This window comes from Pogona vitticeps, chromosome 7, assembly GCF_051106095.1.
Source record: "Pogona vitticeps strain Pit_001003342236 chromosome 7, PviZW2.1, whole genome shotgun sequence".
NCBI lineage: Eukaryota > Metazoa > Chordata > Lepidosauria > Squamata > Agamidae > Pogona > Pogona vitticeps.
This window is the reverse complement of record NC_135789.1, coordinates 6,036,868-6,052,797: the sequence shown is the minus strand read 5'-3', so window position 1 is coordinate 6,052,797 and position 15,930 is coordinate 6,036,868. Positions and strand designations below refer to the sequence as shown.

The following is a 15,930-nucleotide window of genomic DNA, read 5'->3' as shown; positions in this document are numbered from 1 at the left end:
GTTTCTAGATCCACATGTGCTGCCGCCACATACATAAAAAGACCTCTCACTTTCTCTACAGACCCTCTAATGCAATAGCCTAGTCACATGTTTAGGAATTCCATATTGCAGACCTGGGGAACTCCAATTCACATCACCACTAGCTAACCTGCTGCCAATGAAGAGGCATGGTAGGACTAGTCATTCTTTCTTGGGCCTAAGTCTCCTTCACTCCTGTATTATTGTTAGGGGAAAATTGAGAGTGTCCCCCCTTTTTTTTCCTCTTTGTTGTCTATAAAAGGTGACAGAGACCACACTTCTTACCAGCAAAGAAATGTGTACGGTAGGTAGTATGGAAGCCTACCAAAGAAAAACCAGAGAATAATCTTGGCTTGGTTAGAGGTTGAGGAGCTACACTGCAATGTCGTTTCAAGGGAGAAGGAAAAGGTCCGTAAGCCTCACATGACCTGGGTTTTCCTTCCTGTGACTGCCCTTTCCCGACCAATTCCAGTGGGCACCAGCCACCACTGTTGTGTTGTATATGGGACAACTTGATTTGATGATCATGGATGGCTGCATAGAAACAATGTGCAAGAAAGCCCAGGAATACAAAACTAGCATGCTGAGTTGTCCCAGAGGTGTTGAAATTGCTAGACTGTTTACAATCTACACATTTTACATTTAGGAATCGCAACTGTCCAAACATGTTCTTCCTTCTACTGCATCAGACACCATAATCTTCAAATTCTCCTCTCTACCGATTAATCAAGTATATGCCAAAATACCATTAAAAATATCCCCATTTCTCATATTTTAAAATAAGATTCCCTACATTACTCATACTTGCCAGCTCTGGCAAGGCTAACAAGTGCTACTATTTATTGATAAGTGTCTCCATTCTTATATCACAGCAGCCCAATAAACACCTGTCTTGGTAGCAAGCTGCAAAACAAGAGGCCGCCTCTATTTTCAAAACTGCCAGCGTGAAAAAGCTTTTAGACATGGGCTACAGGGTTTGTAATACCCAGAAAGCAACTGCACAAAAATCTCCACATTGGGCAGAAACTGGTTATTTTTGTGGAAGATAAACCTCACTGTATTCAACAGAGCTTCCTTTCTGAGTAGACCTGCGGAGTATTGCATTGTGAGGTTATAAACAGCAAAGGCAAGAAATTTGTACTTTACACACCTATTTGAACAAACGGCAACCATTGGGAACATGAGTGGAGAAGTGCAGCTCTACAGACTACAACTCCCATCATAACACCCTCTGAGCTAGGCTAAATGGCCAATAGGATTTGCAGCCCAATACAGTATTTTCAAGGCTACACATTGCAAAGTGTGCTAGGACATGATCAAGTGAAGACAAAATACAATGAAATACTGCACCAGATAATCCAATAATGGATTCCTGGCTAAGCAATGGGCATAAGGTTGGTGTGGGCAACTTCTTCCCCATGTGTGGAAGCCAGCCCACCTTACAACAACAACAAAATTGTGGGGGGGGGGAGGTTCATCACAGGCAAGTGGCTTCTCATATGCATTGTAATGCAATGATCAATCAGACTTACCTACTGCAGTAACATTTGTAGAAAGGAAATGCTGGCTTTGTACGCTCCCAGAGGAGGCATTGTCTGGGTGTCCCATATCAGCTCACACGATTTCCAAAGCCAAAATAGGCTCCCTTGACTCTTGCAACCTGTTCCAGATGTGTATGTTCTGTCGGCAGAAGGAATCTCTGTAGAACACAGAGCCTTTAAGATATCAGTTCTGGCAGCTGCTTAGTCCAGCAAAACAGACGAAGCGGCCCTACACTGAGTGCAGCCATGAGTCCATTTAATCCGATTCATGAATTACAACTGGCCAAAGTTCTCCAAGACGTCAAGGCAGAGAAAGCAGTCTTTCCCTGGTGTGCTCCTCAAAAGCCTTTAACTGTTGCACAGCAGGTGATGACAAGACATTTTGAAAATCATTCATTCATAGGGTCATCGTGATTCAGAGGTGACTTGACAGCACATAACAACCACAGGAGATTGAACCTGGGACCTTCTGCAATGGAAACATGGGCTGTGGACATTCCTGAAGCTAAATGGGGGGAGCTCTTTTTCCACAGCTAGATACAAAACTTTAGAATACCTATTGTCCAAAATTCCAAGGGTCCATTGATGCCCTATTCAACGGCATAATCTCTGTGTTAGATGAGAAAGAGGGCAGCAACAGAAGTTCTTATTGGAACAGCCATCCAAATCAGCAGCCTGTTTGCACTGTGGTTGTGTTCAGTGAGTGTTTAAAAACCACAAATTCTCCCATTTATTTTTCATTCTTCTTTGCTGGGAGCTATTTTTCACCCTGTGAATAAAAGGAAAAAAAATTAGCATAGACTATGTACCCTGACTTCTTATTTGGGCATTCATCTGTGGGGGCAGGGGGAACAGAAGGCCATCACTCCGCTCAAATATGTATCAGTTTTCTGGGAGTTCAAACAAGTTACTCTGCCAAACTCTGGGGCCACTGCCATTTCCTTACTAACCCTAGGCCTGAATCTAGATTGACGGACCAGGTACTAGAACGTGTAAAACAAAAAGCATGTTGCTTATATACTGCCCCATAACTCTTAAAGCACTCCCTGGGAGGATTACAATGTAATTATGCAGGCTACAAGTTGCAGTAGTAGTAAGTCTTGCCATTGAGTTGCTGCTATTGATTTAGTTATTTAAAATATTTCTACCCCGCCTTTCTCCTTAAAAAAAGACTCAAGGTAACTTACGTCATTGAAAACACAATATTAAGGGCCAAAACCAGCAAATGATTCAAATATTAAAGAAGGATTAATGACATATTTAAAATGTTAGGTAAAAAGTAATCATCCACTTCATTAGTCTAATCCCTGAGTTAGGGACTTTAAAAAAAGGTAAAGGTTCCCCTTGACAATTTGTCCAGTCATGTCCGACTGTAGATGGCGGTGCTCATTTCTGTTTCCAACCCATAGAGCTAGCGTTTGTCTGCAGACAATCCTCCGTGGTCACGTGGCCAGCGTGACTAGACACGGAATGCTGTTTACCTTCCCACCAAGGTGGTACCTGTTTATCCACTCACATTTTTGCATTTTACATGCTTTCGAACCACTAGGTTGGCAGGAGCTGTGACAAGCGACAGGGGCTCACTCTGTCGCATAGATTCGATCTTACGACTGCGGGTCTTCTGACCTGGCAGCACAGAGGCTTCAGCAGTTTAACCTGCAGCTCCACCACGTCCCTACTAATGATTGTCAATTTCAGTTTTCTGTTTTATTAGCCTCCTCTTAATTTCATACCATTTCTATACTGGTTTTGTAATGTTTGCATGGATAATTGTATTGATTTCTGCATGCACTTTTGCCTGATGCATGCATTTCTGCAAGACATTTTGCATATATAATGTCATTTCCCTATTATATAACTTCTTCGTGTGCATTTTTGTTCAAGGAACTGCACTGCAAACTTTGGAGAATCTGGAATTCTAACAGCTAAGCACATTTCTGGTTTACACATCAATTCAGGAAGTACACTTTTGCTATGTCTGTATAACTAAAATCTTCCCTATCCTTACTGAGGGATAAACAGCTTTCTCAGGTAAGCTTTCAGTTAAAGCCCATGATTTCCAAATCAGTGTATGTGCACTAAGCAAACTACCTCACACAGGAAACAAATAGAAAAGCAGAATAGTGCCACTATTTTTTAAAAGGATTGTTTAAAGAAGAAAAACAACCAAAGAGATAGATGGTCTAGCCTAGAAGCTGAAGTACAAATCAGCAAGACTTCAGTTTGAATCTCTCCTTGGCCATGAACTCACTAGGTGGCCTTAATAAATCTTAGAGCTGCAGAGCTGGAAGGGACCCCATAGATCATCAAGTCCAGCTCCTGTCAGGGAGTCACAGCGGGGGATTCGAACTCCCAACCTCTGACTCCTCAGCCAAATGCCTAAAGGCATTTCTTTTTCTGCCTCTGATATGTAATATATGACCACGAATACTGGTCTACCTTAGAGAGCAGATGCAGTGCAATGGAGCTGTAAATCACGAAGACTGGTTGAATCTCATCTCTACCCCAAACTCATGACTCAACTCTGTATTTGCCATATGGGAATAATACCACCAAACGATTACCTGGTAATTAAAAAAGCAGTAACAGAAAAGCACTTTCAGTTTAACAAATTCACATGTGAAACACAGAGTTTACAGATTTTTCCTTCCCTACACTTAAAAAAAAGCACATACACACATCTTCCAAAATAAAGGCAATGGTTTATAACATGCTACCCCTTTTCTTGGTGGAAAGTAGGTAGCAGCCCGTAACTAAACATTGAGGCTGAACTCTAGTAGTAAGTTGCTGCAACTAGAGTAGGCCCATTGAATCAGTGGGCATTTGGTGAGTCAAGTTTTCCATAAGCTAGTTTCATTCAATGAGCCTCCTCCAGTTGCAACATGCTGCTGGATTTCAGCCAGAGACTTCTGCTCATTCCCCAGTTCTTAAGCTAGATTTCAGCCCTGTATGTACTTGTTCAGTTTTCCCGTTATCACACTTGTGTGTGTGTGTGTCTGTGTGTGTGTGTGTGTGTGTGTGTGTGTGTAACACATACGTATGTATGTACTCTGGATGCCTAAGAAATAGGCAGGGATAGGGAGTGGAGAATCCTATGGGGTTTGTTAGAACAACTAACTGTTTGCTTAAGGGTTTGTTCTCAATCAAAAGATTCCATCGGAATGAAGTCTTCCACTTCAAGTGCCCATCCCAGTCGGTGGTACTCTCTAAACCAATCTTCTGTAGTTGAATTTTTCTGAGTATCATGAGGAGGAGGAGAGAATAGAGGAGAAGCAATCCCTTCAGCTCCAATTCTTATCCTTTCTCACAAAAGTGTACGCATGGCAATATGTTTCTCAACATGAAAACATTTCACAGGGCCAAGGGAGAAATCTGGCTTTCATTTCAGCGTGAGCACCACCTGATCCACGCTTCTGAGAGAAGGCACAAACAGAAACAGTTAATCCTTACTACTGAAGATTATGCAGTGCAGTTCTCTCAGTTTTAAAAAAAATGCATACATTACAGGAAAAGAGCATGCAAATCTAGATTTCAGTGAAAATAATACACAGAACTGCATTATATATAGAGATATCACTTTTATCAGGAGTAAAAGCATACAAGAAATTGTGTGATTACTTAGATTTGTTTTCAATATATCTTTAAAAATACCAAAAACAGTGCCATATCGCCCCCAGCAAATTCTTCCTATTTTTCTCCAGAAGTTAGACTGCAGTTATGTTTTTAAAGGGTGCATTTAATATTCACATGCAGCTTCACTCATAGAAGACATATCTGTTCTCATAGCCATATCCCTAAAGACAAATCGGCTGGCATGAAGTGAGTCATAAACAAAACCGTGCTTTGCTTAAATACCAGGCCGGCAGCACATTTCACAAGGAAATCATTCTTTCAAATCAGAGAGTGAATTAACAGCAGAAGTGTATACAAGTAGCTGTTGACCTCTCCTTTCACTTTGCCACAATACACCACAAACAATGTTCATTGGCAAAGCAGTGGGAAATCTAACCAAACCTAAGGAACAACTGATAAAAGGTCACAAGAGCAGCATTCACAAATGTTTCTGATCCCAGAGTTAGCTGCCTTCCCATCCATGTTGTACTGTTTCCCCCACCCCCACCCCCCTTTGTTAGGGCAGGTTTCTGAGACCACAGTCGGTGCTTCCATAAGGAAGGACTATTGGTGAGAGATGGGAAGCACATGACAGGGGTTAGGAAAAACATGTCTGCCAAGAATCTAGCGAACGGTCTTAGAAGGGAAGAATTTTTGAGCAGAATCTCACTAGCACATCATAGGTAGTTGACAATAGCATTCTAGACCAGCTATATCTTCAGAACAAACAGCTGAGAAAGTAGTCCATGAATCTAACCTGGAAAGTCTCAACACCTGGATTACAGATAGGTCTGTACAAACCGTTATAGGAAAGGAGTGGGAACAGACTAGTGAGCCAACACTTTGTACAAAGTGGTGTGCTTACATGCATATGCAGTCAAGTCAAGCAATTCTCCTCCCCCAACCCAAACACAGCTGGGAGAGGCCTAAAACCAGATAACCACTAGCTCACAAATGTGCACATGGTCAAAAAGGGATTGCTAACATCTCCCCAGAAGAGGCTACAGAAGAGAGGGGCATTCTCTTATCTACAGGCATATTCAAAGTACATGCTGATGCCTACTATTTGGTACATGTCTGGTGGCAGCCAGGATTTGTTACCTATATGGCCATGTGAGGAATATTACCACTATTTTCTGCCTTATTCCACTTTAAATGTCCCTTTGCCCTTTTCAAAAGCTGTGGTGGGTTTCCCTGTTCTTTATATGATTTGCCTCCAAGGACTTTTTTGTTTGTTTCCGTAAATAGTGGGAAAATACTTCCTGGGTAATCACAGGACACTATTATAATTCATCAATTTTTTTTCAGCCATGTAGGAAGAACCATTGCCTTGGATCATATTTTTTTTTTAACTTTCCCACTGTAATCACCAGCGGGATTACATGTTATCTCCGGAACATGAATTAAACTTTATGTGTTTTCCCTACAAAATGCAAACACCTTGCACTCTCATATTTAATGAGCTGCCGTCGTTTTCCTTTCCACCACCCACCCTTTTGTTTTATACAGCTGCTGTACAACAAAGGGTTTTTCATAATGCGTATCAAACCGTTTGGGCAGATAAACACGGCAACTGGTTTCCTTATGCAGCCTGCAGTAGGATGGAACAAGTCAGTTTTGAGCTGGAGGAGGAAATCAAGTCTGCCTCTCCTCCTTCCTTGACAAGAAAAGGGGGGGGGGGGAGCAAAGAGAGAGAGAGAGAATACTGTAAATACTTACAGTCAAGAACAATGGGGAGATATTAACCTAGCCTAGCTGAGGGTGATTGGCTGAGCAGGTAAAGAAAATAATTAAGGAGAATGAAAATTTGACAATAGGGAGGCTTGCCAGTTAGTAGCTTAGGTAGGGCCTTGAGCATGTTATTTATTTGACTGAAAGCTGAAAAAAAGCTGCTTGTTTGCACTATAAAGCCAGGGATCTCCCACCCAGCATACCAACAGCCATACTGCCTGGGGGATTCTAGGAACATTTCCAGATTCTAAGAGACAAATAACATTTTTTATTATTTACACTCAGAAAAAAAACATTTCTGGGGGAAAAAACATGATTTAACTGTCTTCTTTTCATTTTGATGGAACAGGGGCAGTTGGAAGCCCCATTGAGAAAGTTTTCCTGAGAAAAGTTGGGGGCCCACATTAGTTTCCTAACAACCTGCTCCCCCCCACATTCCCAAAAGCTATTCCCTTCCCCAGAAGGAGGAGGAAGAGGAAGAAGTCACGTTGACTCAGACTTATGGAGACCTTTTCCAGAGTTTTGTAGACTCAGAAGTGGTTTATCAATTCCTTCTTCTGGGGGTGCCCTGGTACTCTGCAGCTTGCCCAAGGCTACGCTGGCTGGCTCTTCTCCTGTAAGGCATACTAAGGCATTGATTGTTTTGTTCTAAGACACCTTTTTAAAAATCTGTGTTTGGGTGTGAGGGAGCAGGGGCACTAGAGCTCGGGGCGAGGGAGTGGAATGTTTTCATTCTTTGGAAAATATATGTGGGACACATATGCTAACAACCGATCCCTCTGACAAAAGAAACATTCAGAAAACCCGAGAGTTAAATGCAACATTCCTGCAGTTACCTATGTTTATGTCAAATTGAATCAATGCAATTTTCTTAATGATGTTATCCTCAAACATTATAATTTAGTTCCGAAAAGGCTCTGACATTATTGTAATGTGGAGTTTTGTCACTTGATTATATATTCTTTATTTATCTTATTTTGGAACGGCGGCTGACACAGCCTGCATGTAAATATTTCCCAAAGCTCCCAGTAGTTGTGTTTGTTGGTTTGAAGCAAAAACAACTGCTATTCCAGTCCTAACTGGACAGGAGAGATGACAATTAAAAGCAGCTGCCTTGAATAGATTGCAGAAACAGAGGGGAACAAACATATCTGTAGGAGTCTGAGTTGATTTTTTTATGTCTTGAAGGAGCAACTCTTCAATTTTAGCAATATTGTGACATGGTACCGAAGAATATTGGGGACAATGTCTGTGCTTTAGACCCATCCCGGTATAGAAACAGGAACCCTAGCGAATGGGTGGAAAAAAAACTAGAGATTTTGAACCTTGAGTCCTAGAAATATACTGGTCTACATTTGTTTTCATCTGTGGTTCAGGAAAAGTTACAGCAAAACAAATCACAGACATTTTGGAAGTCAACAATAACGCTTCCAGGCAGCTCTCTGTGACCTCAGAGACTGCCTTGGGTCAAAGGCCACTGGTTAGGCAATGAAGTAAGCCTTCAAGTTTGACAGGCTCATTGCTTCTGTTGAGGCGGCTTCCTTTGTTTACAACACTCTCCCTGGGGATTTTTCACTGCTTGTTTGCAGCGATGTTATCATGTAGAGAACTGCGCTTCTCTGTGCTCTGCCCAGAATACAGCTCTACAAGTGGCCAACACAGGCCATTGTTTTCTGGGACTATAAGCCAAGTTATAATATATTTTAAATCTTGTGGGGTTTGGTTCAGAATCTATCAGAGAGGACAGCAGTCTTCAGTCAATGTGGCATATATTAAGTGTGACGTACGGAGTGCCACTGAGCACACTTCACATTAAACACACAGCAGCTAGCAAAGAAATTTCATTCTTTGAACAATACGGCTCAATGCACCCCCCAGATCCTATTGGGGAATAGCTGGGCATCTAGCTCTTAGTGAGGCCTCCTCCCCATGATGGCTTATTTATCCTCACCCTAGCCGCACCCTCTCTGAAAAGAAGGGATGTGGTGGCGCTGCGGGTTAAACGCAGAAGCCTCTGTGCTGCAGGGTCAGAAGACCAGCAGTCGTAAGGTCGAATCCACGCAACGGAGGGAGCTTCCGTCGCTTGTCCCAGCTCCTGCCAACCTAGCCATTCGAAAGCATGTAAAAATGCAAGTAGATAAATAGGGACCACCTTGGTGGGAAGGTCATGGCATTCCGTGTCTAGTCGCGCTGGCCACGTGACCACAGAAACTGTCTATGGACAAACGCTGGCTCTACGGCTTGGAGACGGTGATGAGGACCGCGCCCCAGAGTTGGACACGACTGGACTAAATGTCAAGGGGAACATTTACCTTTTACCTTGACTACTATTTGACTTCTGGTTTCTCATCCCAGTATACACCACTCCCAGAGATAAGAGAAGAGTAAATGGAACAGGAGGGGTCTGAATTTACCTCACAATTTCTGAGCAGCTCAATGGGAGCAGCAGAGGGGAAGAAGAAGGGGGGGGGAGACATCTAAATTGTAAAATTAAGCCATACAGAACTGAACTTGTATAAATGGGATATGTAGCATGATTGCTCTGAAATTTTATCAGAGAAATTCGGAATAGAAAAAGTATGTTGCAGCAGATGTCATCTAGTCTGTATCCCTCAAAGTCACTTTTCAGAGGCAAAATTGGGACTTGGATATTCAGGATATAGAATGCTGACAAATTTTAGCTTTGTGAAATGTTGTTTCAGTTCAAAATACCCTTTGTTCAAGATGCAGAAAGAGAGCCTCTAGACCCAGGTAAACAATGGTCGTTTGCTCCTACCTGGAAGGGCTCACCAGCATCAAAGGAACATTAATTCTCCTCATGTATTTAAGCATGAAGGGCTGAGCTAATTTCTTCTTTAATCTGAAAAGAGTGTGAACACTATCATCAAGGCAACATTAATTATCTCCCCATCAGTTTGGGAATGAAGCCTCCGTAGCCTTGCAAGGCACAGGGAGAGCCGAGGCTGCACAAAAGAACTTAAATACAGTTTCCGGCGTATTTTGGCAAGTGAAATACAGGCTTTGCATTGCAAAATTCAAAGACCTTACCTCTTTGGACTTCACTAGCATAAAAGGAAAAGCCTCTGAAACCCATTTTTGTTCTTATGAAATGACATTCTTCAAGACAAAGAGACTGAAACTAAGGGGAGGCATTCGGAACTACAATACACACCCACTATTACTGCGGTTTAATGAGGCTTGAATTTTGGGGGGGCACCATGAAGAAAGTGCAAGAATTTATTGAGCCACGGAGATTTAGACAGGTATCAAAGAGATCACCGCCCTCAGACTGTCTCTCTCAAGGTTGGAGAACATGTTGCCCTTCAAGGACTTCAGAACATGATTCTCGCAGTCCTCACTGACACTGTCATGGCTTCCAGGAGTTGAGGTCCACAGTCTCCAGATGTTCAAAAGTTCTCCATCTCCAATCTATCCATCTACCCTGATTTTAAAAATTCAGGATTCAAACCTACACCCACCATGGGTCTACCACACCAGAGAATAACATTAAATTTAACTTACTGCCTCAGTACACTACTCCTCTCATTCTGCCTTATGGATGTGTGTGATTTTATATACTGTATATATTTGATATGAAAAGACACGTACATTTCATCTTTCTCGTTTGGAACATCTGGGGTCAGTAAAGAGGACCTTCTTGGTCAATGTGAGTTCTTTATGGAATTCTCCTCCCTACAAGGGAGGTACACTTTCAGTCTACACTTTTCTCCTTTGAACACCAGAGAAAAACAGGGAGAGAATTCCCTGTTTTTAAAGTTGATACATTACTTTTTATTCTGTACTTTTAGTTGTTGTTTTATTGTGTTTTTATAGACCTCGCTTTTTTGTGTGGGTCACGAGAAGTTAAACCTGTCAAACTGGAATAGGATCTATAAAGTCTCTATGTTCATCTACAGTTTTAGTGCATGAGAGCTAAAGCCAAAACCCTAATTTGCTTTTCAGGAACAAGACTCGTTGAAACAGAGCTAGCTCCATGTTTGCTGAGGCTCGTAAAAAATTTTTCCCCAGTGCATCCCTTAATTATGAGCCAATCCGGTGGCAGTGGATGGTTTTTATAGTCCATAAATCATTGTTGTAGGGTAAATATTTCAGTTCAAATACCATCTTCAGAGAATTTCAGAGAAGATCTCCATGGCTGGCTGCATTGGGAGGGTGGGGGAAGGCAGTGAATAAAACAAAAAATGCCAGCATACTTTAACTGAAAGTTCTTCCTATAAGCATATAAGGCAAAAAGAGATGATTCGACTGTTCAGAATGGAGAAGAAAGGCTGTACCAAAGTATGGCCCTTTGGTAGGGAATATTGGGCCCTAGGATGTCTAGATGTAACGCCAAGTACTGAGATGCCCTACCCTCTCTAGGGCATTATGGGATGGTGAAGATGGTGAATGGTCTCCCCGACCAAACCAACGTCCACAGCTTGGGGGTGGAACCAAGAACTGGGAGAAATGTGATGAGGGCATTAGAAGCTTCTGCATCAACAAGCTGAAAACCAGTACCGCTAAGAATGGATTCTGCCAAGGCACTTGAGTTCTGAAGGACTATGGATCAGCAGACAAGACAGAAATGTTAGTCAATGGTATTGTTAACCAAAAGAAGAAAAGCCTTCTTTGTTCTTGAATCACTGCAGCAGAACAAGATGTTGCAGAATAAATGAATACAGCATGCCAGCAGCTGGTGAAAGGGTTAAAGCAGCTAAGAAGTGCAGGGCATCATAAGTGTGTGTGGCCCCCAATAAAGAACTCTCATGCAAAGTGTTATAAAGATACACATGAACTTCCTTCTTTATATCTGGGGAAAACTAGATGCATTTTATTTTTAAAGTGTTTTTTTCCCAAGCGAGAATATCTCAGATAAAATACAGGAAAAGGATTTATTTAGAGATTTGATTCGATTCATTTGGACATATATCAAAATAGCTTTGTATCTCACTACAGACATCAATTAACAAGTGTTATCATAAACTGCTGCATCTCTGAATGATCACTCTGCTTCTTTGCATATACTGAGATTTAATGAAGTGGTCAAAGACTATCTTTTTGTTTTGCTTTGGCTGGGTTGATTATTTTATTTTTTTATTTCCACTGCCATTCAAACCCAGTCTCTACATTTCCCCCCTCTGTGCCTTCAAATGAGGGTATCCTTCTGTGTATCTAAGACTCCGCTAAGAATTATGTCATGATAAATGTGTTCATTTTTATGCTGCAGCAAGACATGGAGTTAAATCCAAACAGTCAAACTTGAAAGCAGATCCAAATGAAATCAATTTAAATCAGTTGTGAAAAAATTAAGTCTCAGAGGTTTTATGGGCTCTACTTTACGCATGACCAGCCTGGATCCAAGCCTCTTTTTTCCATTTGTTTTTCAATTCTGTACTATCCTCACTCTATTTCTTCTGCCTCCATTACAAAGTTAAAGATACCTCCATCAGGTACTTTTTAATGCTTCCATTCATTCAGATCACATTCCTTGAAGCAGGGTTGGGGAAGGGCAGAGACAAGGTGACAACCTTTTAAGATAATAAGCTGTACTGTGTGGCAGTGAAATTACAAAAGTCAACAGCGTGCTGTGCTTCCACCACCAGTCTGTTTCTATGAACCCAAACATCTAGCATCGTAAGAAGTACCAATGTCCTTCACAACCCACATGATTTTCTACATCTGTTGTACTTGGTTTTTTTTTCCTTTTCTAATCTAAAAATCCCCAAACATTTCTGGCTTTTCCTGCTAGGGGAACATTTTCCCCACCTTTCTTCAAAACAGTTGTGATTCTGCTTCTTAGTTTGTCCAAGCCATGTTCTCCACCTGCATCTTCACAAACAAATACAGTAGCAAATCTAACCAGGAAATAAAGCAAGTGTTTAACAGGCCATTTATTCCACAAACGGATGCAAGAGGTTTGCTCTCCTTTCTAGTGAGACGATCAGGTAAGAGAAGACTGGCCACCAATAAGCATGTTGCTGTTAAAACAGAAGAGTAAGGCACATAATAAGAGCAAGACAAATAAGCTGCCCCAGGCAAAGGAGACCTTGAGGCCAGGCCTATACCTATGCTTTGACAAAGATATAGGTCTAGCATTGACCTCTATGGCAAACAGAATGTGAGAATGTGAACTACTAGACGGAGAAATCGGAGCTCAAGTCCTAGAGGGCCAACATGACTGCGCTCAGTAACCTCAGCCAAATTATTTACTTTTAGGTAGAAAGTGTCATCTAAAATGACAAATGCATCACACATACAGAAGGCCTACAGAGCACATAAATCTTCATAACACTGGCCAATCTTCCTTTCACCACTGCCCCATCCATGAGCAGAGGTGATACTTTATCCCACAGACCATAAGCCACCAATGGCTAATTTATCTATATAAATGCACACCTAGTAATAAAAATGATGACTTCATTAGAAATACAATGTATATTATTATTATTATTCAAAAATTCCAGGCACAGTCAAAATTATAAAAAGATTAACTGGTAATGGAGGGATGGCGATGATGATGATACACCAGGCAGAGTCAATAGTATGAAAACATTGAGTGGTATTATATAACAGATGCAAGTTTTAACCAAAAACTATGTATCTGTTAAATATTAGCACAGTTGTACGCTGTTCCTAATATTGCCATTTAAAACTTATCTGTTATACGATACCCATCAATATTTTTATAATCTTGATTGACTGCGCCTGGTGTTTTTGGTGTTGACCGGTGTCTTTTTAATCACCATCATCTTAGAACTGCAGAACTGGAAGGGACCCTGTGGATCATTCAAGTCCAGCCCCTCTCAAGGAGACCCTGTGGGGAACTGAACTCCCAAAGCCACTGAGTTATGAACTTTGCAGCCTAAAACCATGTGGAATTGTTTTAGGGACGAGGGCAGTACAGTACATGTAAGTCACACACTCCACATCATTCCTACCTGGAAGTCACCCGGAGCTTCAGGCATTCAGGTGAGCATGGCTCCTGATCCCAAGAGCACTATAAATATATTTAGGTGAATGTGTTTATAGGTGCCCATTCAAAACCCCGTGCTTGGGACCCAAAGTGACTTGAGGGAGGGGTTGGAGTTCAGCTTTCCTATAGCCTCACCATTCCGAAAGTCCTACATGGTGTCAGCCTGTAAGTGTCTGGCCTTGTAACCAGGAGAGCAGTGTGCCTACCTGCTCAGTCTGCTGTGCAGACGGCAGCTTCAAGGCCCCTTCTCTCCCTTCTTGCATCTGTGTAGCACGGAAACTGCAAGAAGAACCATCAGAGGGCTGCTGCTATTGCTGCCCCCTGTCACCTGCCACCTGAAGCAGCCGCCTCACTCTCCCAAAGGATAGGGCCAGAGCTACTTTTAATGATCTTCCTTCCTAAGAGGCCAAAACTTCAGGATGAGAAAATTGCACTCATCAATCACAAACAAAAGGGCATGAGGCCATATCTTGATTTTTTTTTCTGAACAAAATTTATGAAAATATGACTACATACTCTTGGTTGATGAGAACAACTCCAGAAGATGTGTGTAGGGCGGTAGATGGGAGAACATAAAAGATAAGTAACCCATGGGATTAGAGCAGTGGTTCCCAACCTTGGCTCCCCAGATGTTCTTGAGCTATAACTCTCAGAAGCCTTCACCATGAGCTGTGCTGGCCAGGATTTCTGGGAGAACATCTGGGGACCCAAGGTTAGAGCATGCTGTAAAACCCTAGTTCATACCTTGGAACCACTGACTGCCTATTCCTTCATCGTGTGGCAACGAAGTTGTTGGAGACTGATCCATCTCTTAGTTTATCTTCACAACAGCCCCATAAAATACCTCATGCTGAATAAGACTTTTCACCCAGTAAACTTTATGGATGAATGGGTTTTAGGTCTCAGCTGCTGTATCACACTGTCTCAGAGCTGGGAAAAGTCACATTTTCAATGACATATCCTATTATCCCCCCAGCAGGTATGGCTGGTGGCCATGTTGGCTCAGGATTCTGGGACCTTTAGGCTAGGAAGCGACTTTTCCAAGCTTTTTACTGATTTGAATATGTACAGTACATTCTGAATTGGTGAGGCCTCTCCCTGTCGGTTCATAATTGCTTGCTTAATCCTGCACATACCTTTCGTTCTCCTGTTACCAGTTTGAAACAAAAGGTTTCAAAGATATACTGGCAAAAAAATGTATCACTTCCAATATGATATCTTTCTCTACTGTCAAGGGTCATCATGAGCTCAGCAATTTCCTAACAACTGGATTCCCGGGGAAAATTAAAATTCCCAGTACTCTTCACCACAACCCAAGAAGCGAAAATTCGGAAAGCCAAAACATTCAACCTCTCCTTTCCTCCACAGACTAAGACCCAAAGCGACAAGATTTTAAACCCCTCATCCTACCGAGGAAAGAAACGGCACATGCCAAATTCCAAGGTGATGAGCCATCCAGGTTGGAGACCATGTCTCGTGTTCTGTTTCACCGTTCGATCCAGAAGAGAGGCCAAGAGAGATGGAAAAGTTCTGTTGCAACCATGAAAACGACAGAGCGTATTCCTGTAGGAGCTTGTTAGAGGTTGCCAAACTTGATTTCACTTCAAAGCATCGAAGTGGCGCTAGCAGTAAAAACAAAACGAAAAAACACCCCAAAGAATCTCTGGAAATGGATGGGGGGGAAGACAGATACAGAGAACATACCTCAGTTTTCACTCTCTTTCCTCAGAAAGTTAACGTTCCTTCAATGCTTCTCATTTGCCTTCCCTCTTATCCACACATGGTTCCTTCCCTGCAGAAAATCTCTCTTTCTCTCTTTTTTTTAAAAGCTCACGCTCCTCCCATGTATATTTTACATAATGAGGGCTCAGAGATTACAAAGCAACTTTTTATGTCCTTCTTCCGACAGCTCAGCTCCAAGGTAACAAGTTCAGAGGGAGGAGGCCAAAGGGGGTGTGCCGGCTTTAGGTGGACCTGATGCTCACTCACTCTCTCTCTCTCTCTCTCTTTTCCCCTGCTCTTTTTCTTTCTTCCTTTCTTTCTACAAAGGGAAAC

At 42.1% G+C, this 15,930-nt stretch overlaps 1 long non-coding RNA gene across 1 annotated transcript; it reads right to left on the bottom strand.

The window, feature by feature from the left end:
• Positions 1-2,039: 2,039 nt before the first annotated feature.
• LOC144584021 (uncharacterized) lies at positions 2,040-15,718 on the bottom strand. Its single transcript, XR_013538012.1, has 3 exons — positions 15,580-15,718; positions 3,999-4,123; positions 2,040-2,328 (listed from the first exon to the last, which is right to left on the bottom strand). It is a non-coding gene; the product is annotated as an uncharacterized LOC144584021 (long non-coding RNA).
• Between the last annotated feature and the right edge of the window lie 212 nt (positions 15,719-15,930).